General features: G+C 36.7%; 1 non-coding gene across 1 annotated transcript; it reads right to left on the bottom strand.

Annotated features, from left to right (window-relative positions):
• Nucleotides 1–4,712: 4,712 nt before the first annotated feature.
• Nucleotides 4,713–4,815, bottom strand: LOC114514008. The gene has a single exon (XR_003685895.1). It is a non-coding gene; the product is annotated as a U6 spliceosomal RNA (small nuclear RNA).
• Between the last annotated feature and the right edge of the window lie 1,463 nt (nucleotides 4,816–6,278).

Below are 6,278 nucleotides of genomic sequence, written 5' to 3'. Positions count from 1 at the left end.
AACTTAATTTTATATATTTCTCAATACCTCATAACACGTCAAGATTTAATATAGTTTGTCATCATTATTTTATATTCAAACATTTACATGAAATACTCCAATTTAAAATATAGGATTATCATTGTTTTTATTTAGTTTATATTTAATTAGTTTTTTAGAATCACAGTTGGTAATTGTGGATTCTAAAAATGACAAGTCTTCGTATTCTCCTGTTGACTGACTAGAAAATTCTTCCTATATAGTTTGTCATTTTTTGCTTCACACTTCACTGTACTATGAAAATCTACTCAACTATTTGAAATGAATGTTGCAATATTCACTAAGGCATAAACTGAGATTCCCATTTTCCAACACACCATGATGTCACTCTAAAAGTTTTACAGATAAAAGGATAGGTAGCTATGTAGCATTTATAGAGTGTTTTATACTACCCCTTCTTAAAATTTCAAGATAAGGCAATCTCCTCATATTACCTCAACATTCTTCTTCTGTAGTCAAAACTACACTTAGAAAAACATAAAAGTTGAAACTATCTTAGGTAAGAAAATTTTCCTGTCCTTACTGGCACTTCATTCTTAACAATGGCTAAGCTAATATAAATACATGGTGCCTCCATTTCCATAAGATATCCTGTAAAATAGATGTCTTCACGAGCTCCTGTTTATACAGCATGCAACTTATTTAATGAAGATGTTATGCTTTTATAAAGCATTTACAACTGCTGTGTTTTACATTCCTGTGATACACACGGAGCTGTATCATTGTTGAGGGATCAAATACGCATTGATTTGGGCTCACCTTCTAGTAATTTAAAACATGTCTGCCAGTCAATTGTTATTAACAACTCTATCTAAACACTCACCAGGCAACGTGAATAGCAGGGAACATTTCTTGAATCATAGAAGAGGTCATCTGTCATGGGGGGAGAGAAAGTAAAGCGTGGGAAGATACAAGTAGACCTGAATTGTAACAGTGCCACCAAACCACACTGTGCGGAGCAAGCCAGTTGACTGAAGCTTTCCTTCTAGGTCTCAGGCTCCTTGTCTGAAACTTACTGTGGTTAAACTCAAATAACATTTCTAAGATATATTTCATGAGCTCTACAAACAAGAAATGATTTTTTTCAAGAACAAAGTAAAAAAACAAAAGACAATTAGTAGGATCTGAGGAAATATAGTGAGAATACACAAGAAATCAATAGATGCACAGGACACATTAATGAGACCCTGAATATCTTGGCAGTAAAAAAAAAAAAATGTCTTGCATTGTTTTGAAAATTCTTTTCTGAGTGTATTGAGCAAGAAAATCCCTTCTGACTCTCCTTTTATGTGGCATCTATTAATATACCAAAGAAATATTATTCCAAGAGACAGACATTGGGAACTGCTGAACTCTAAGTGTCCTCTAGCTTTAAAATATGTTTCTCTAAAAAGTTTACTGTCCTCAAAAGTCTATTTCCTGATCTTAAAGGTCCTGGTTGAAGAGTTTACTCCCATGTGGCACACCCTCTCTAGTTTTGCCTGCACAGTAGCAGAAGAGCACTTGAAGTTGCTCCAGACATCCAGAGGGATGAGCCAGCTGCACAGTTATCTTCTTGGCCTCTTCTTTGTTCCCGTCCCTGGTGTGTGCTCTCTGTACCCTGCTCATGTCTCACACCCATGTCCCAGTCCAGCACATTCTCCCACAGTCCATAGTCTACAGTTCTACTCAGACCCTAGTTAGGAGCACATAGTCTGGGACTCTTCCCCTAATACCACCCCCATCTAGCCAGAGCTGAATACGAGTTATGCAAGAGAAAAAAAATCCCACTCTAAAAGATATAAAAAGGCAGCTCTTTGGTAACCTTCCAAAGGTTCATAGATGATTAAATTGCAAACAGAACAGGTTCAAAAGGAACAACTATATCTGAAAATGTAAACTCATAATCAGTCCTCTTATTTGATGTAGTAGCTACTAGGTGATCTATTACCACAGGATGAAGAAAAAATTTCTCTCTCCTATAAAGCTCACACTCTCACTCAGGCTTCACAGAACTCATGGCAACTGATTATATTCTCTCACTTTGTCCAACTGTTTCCCCAAGCTTCCTTGAATCTCTTCTCACTTTTACCCTCCCAGGATTCACAGTTCACTGTATGTACCTACATTAAACATACTATCTTGTTTCTGGTTAATACTTACTAAAAGTTTAATATAATTATTTGATAAAATTTAAGAAAAATACACTAGACTTTATTAGCTTGGTATGTTCCATTTTTAAGTAACTTAAAGGAAACTAGATTAAATAATAAAGGAAACATATCAGCTCAAGTAACTGAAATATTTAAAGAAATATATTTTGAGCATCAATTTTGAAGCTCAACAATGTTATAAAATACCAGATTCTTTTTGTTATATTCTTCCTGCCTTCAGCATTATGCATCCCATCATAAGATTGCCTTACCTTATGGTAACTGATTGGCTAGTCAAGCTTCATAGATTACATGTGTTATCACTCATATTAATTACAAAAAGTAAGAACCTCACCCTTCTTGAAAATCACACAATAGTCTCAGGCTTTATATTCTGGCTGATTCAGTTAGGATGTTTCCCCACCCAATGAAATTGAAATACTGAATACCTTAGGTCTTGAACTACCACTTGCTTCACAAAGAGTTGGACTGAATAGTTTGGAGTAGGTCTACCTCTGGAAGTTAGGTTGAGGTCAAAGTCATTTGAATCACATGGTGAGCTTCCTTAGGGCAAGTGAAGGGAAGTAGGAGCTTCAGAGGCAACGACAAAATTCTTTCCATCACTGACTCTTTCTCTCTCTTAAAAATCCATATTTTATGAGATTTTTATCATAAATCTCAGAAGGTCTACCACACTTGAATTCACTTTGGAGGTCGTCTGTCCAACACTCAGAATATGCTGAAATATAACTCTTAATTAGTTTTGTTTTACACCATGTAACATGACCTGTGCACTTGATTGGTCTTAGGATGGGTCTCTTGTCCTAAAGCAGAAACTGTGTAGGCTAGAAAAGATAAAGAAACATAGTCAGACTGTATCCTTACTGTTGAGATACACAGTTTTTGCTGGAGCTAGGACTAGAAGGATGATAACAATAAGTAAACTAGAGCTGGAGCACTGAGGTCTCACAGGAAGCCCACATTTTAAGTAATAAGAAGCTAAGGGACAGAACTCATACAGGTTAGAGAGGGAAGAAGCCTGGCCTTAATGAAAGGAGAAGAAAAGGTACAAAAGAAAGACACAAATGCAGGGGAAAGGGGAATGAAGAGCAACCACATCTTCAGTATCCCCATTCCTGAAGGCCTTCAGGCTTAGCTTTTGAAACCAACTTCACTTCTCATTCCGAAGTTCCTGCTGCTATTGTTGCTCTCCATTTGCTCTTTCATAACCACCTGCCCCTTATGCATGGTATTTCAAATAAATTTATGTTCCATAAAAATGATAGAAGTAGTCCTGGCCAGGAGGCTCAGTTGGTTGGAGCATTGTCCCATATAACAAAAGTCTGTAGGTAAGATTCCCAGTCAGGGCACATACTTGGGTTGTGGATTCAATCCCCTGTCAGGATGCATATGGGAGGCAACCAATCAATAATTTTTTTCTCTCTCTTCTTCTCTGTTTAAAATTGATAAAACATCCTCAGGTGAGGATTAAAAAGAAGTAAAATAATAAAATGATAAACACAAACTGAAGAACATATTATGATAAAATTATTGGTTTAACCAAATAATTCACTATAGTCATTATGAGGTTCTTTGAAAAAATAGTTTTACTCCTGTCATATATAAATTTATCTTTTTTATTGTTTTTCTATTACAATTGTCCCAGTTTTCCTTCATTATTCTCCCTTTCCCTGTCCATGCCTAGCTCCCACAGTCAATCCCCACCTTATTGTCCATGTCCTTGGGTAATTTGTACCTGTTTATTGACTAGACCCTTTCCCTTTTTCTCCCTTACTCCCCCCCCCTCATACCCTTCTTGTCCCTGCCAGTCTGTTCCTTCTTTCCATGTCTCTGGTTCTATTTTGCTTGCTTGTTTGTTTTGTTGATTAGGTTCCACTTATGGATGAGGTCATATGGTATTTGTCTTTCACTGCCTAGCTTATTTCACTTAGCAAAATACTCTCCAGTTCTGTCCCTGTTATCATAAATGGTAGGAGTTCTTTCTTTCTTTCTGCTGCATAGCATCCATTATGTAAATATACCACAATAAATTTAAATGATCCACTCATTTACCGATGGGTATCTAGGCTGCTTCCAGTACTTGGCTATTGTAAATTGTGCTGCTATGAACACTGGGATGCATAGGTCCTTTTGAATTAACCTTTCAGGATTCTTAGGGTATCATGCCAGCAGTGGAATTGCCAGATAAAAAGGGAGTTCCATTTTCAGTTTTCTGAGGAAATTGCATACTATTTTCCACAGTGCCTGCACCAGTCTGCATTCCCACCAACAATGCAGTAAGGTTCTCTTTTTTCCACAACCTTGCCAGCACTTGTTGTTTGTTGATTTGTTAATGATGGCCATTCTCACTGGTATGAAGTGGTATCTCATTGTGCCTTTAATTTGCATCTGTCTGATGGCTAGTGATGTTGAGCATCCTTTCATATGGCAATAAGTCCTCTGTATATCCTCCTTGGGGAAGTGTGTGCTCATGCCCTTTGCCCATTTTTTAATTGGATTGATGTCTTCCTGATGTTGAGTAAAGATATGGAACACTTCAAAAATTTGCACATCATTCTTGCACAGGGACCATGCTAACGATCTCTGTACCGTTCCAATTTTAGTGTATGTGCTGCTGAAGTGAGTGGTAAATTTACCTTTTAATTTGTCCAGGAGCAATTGCCTAATATGAGGTGTACCATAATCAAACATATACATAAAGATTCATTATATATATATATAAAGATTGCCTCCAGAATTATGAAGAAAAAATGCAGCCCCTGCTCCTAATGCTAACACCACCCCCACAAATGATACAAGCTAGAGAGCGATAGCTCTAGGCTGTGATATATAACTCATTTAGACATGTGTGGATTTTCTCTCTGGTTAATTCAGGAAAAGTTGAAATGACTATTACCAGGATGTTAAACAGAAATATTAATCTGTTTAACTATTAATTACTGAATAAGTGTGCACTCTATTTCCAATTTAGAAAATATTTCTAAAATGCCTTTAAATGAAAATAATTGAAATAATTTTCAATAACCATTATTGAATTTAATACATTGATCTATTTTTTAAATGTTAGCACTTTAGTAATCTATGAGGCCACAATTACATTCTTAAAAAACGAGTTGTAAAATTCTCCAGTGCTTGTTTTACTCTGAAAAGAAAATGTGAATGTGATGAGGTCACACACCTTGCCAGCAGAGAGGAGCCCTGGACATGCTGCTCTGAGTAAACCTGGAAATTTGCCTAGAAGCTGGGGTTCTATACTCCTAATTGACCTGCCAGTTTGAAATCTTTTCTTGGCAACAGTAGCTTCCTACAGAGTTGAAAATACTGTCCATCTTGAGCTCGGATAGTGTATTTAGTCTGAAGTAGTATGGCGTTCACAATAAAACCCTTCCATGAGAGGGGCGGAAAAGTATGAATTTTTAATAAAGAAAAAAGTCAATAGCTTTTGGATTCAAAATATACTCTCACATCTCCAAATCATTATTGCCAAGGAAATTTTATGTTACCTACATCCTTAGAGAGTAAATTTTCATTTCTCCGAGAATCATTAACACTTAATCAATTAGTATAATAAATTAGGTTGTGAGATTTTCTATGTTAAAAAAGGTAGGCAGCCTATTTTGCTTAATGCATTTCTTCAGGCTGACTCTCTCAGATACCATGAGAAGTTTCAAAACCACCCTCATGACACTTCTGGCTGCCCAGCTTCTAGCTGTGACAGCAGTGGTAATCAGTGGGTGGGTGGCTGTTCGGGACTCTGCTCAGCCTCAGAAGGCCCCTTCAGCAGACTCTCTGAAAGTGATCAGGAGTGAATTCCACACCCTTCATGGCATTTCCTGATTCAAAAAATTTCCATAAAATATCTCAGTCCCATGACATACATTCACTGTGTCCCACTGTTAGATAATCCTGCAAGAATAACTGTAAAAGTATGATATTTTTATTTACCAGTTTTGACTCAGAGTTATATAAAACCAGATTCTCTATCTTAGCTCTAGTTATCTCCCTTTTTTTAACCTTTCCTATGGGTGTCTTTCTTCTTAGATATAATGACACACCCAGATTTTTTATGCTACAAGTGGGACAAAG

Source organism: Phyllostomus discolor, chromosome 3 (assembly GCF_004126475.2).
Source record: "Phyllostomus discolor isolate MPI-MPIP mPhyDis1 chromosome 3, mPhyDis1.pri.v3, whole genome shotgun sequence".
In the NCBI taxonomy this organism is placed as follows: Eukaryota; Metazoa; Chordata; class Mammalia; order Chiroptera; family Phyllostomidae; genus Phyllostomus; species Phyllostomus discolor.
The sequence above is the reverse complement of the archived record's forward strand: the minus strand, read 5'-3'. Positions and strand labels throughout refer to the sequence as shown.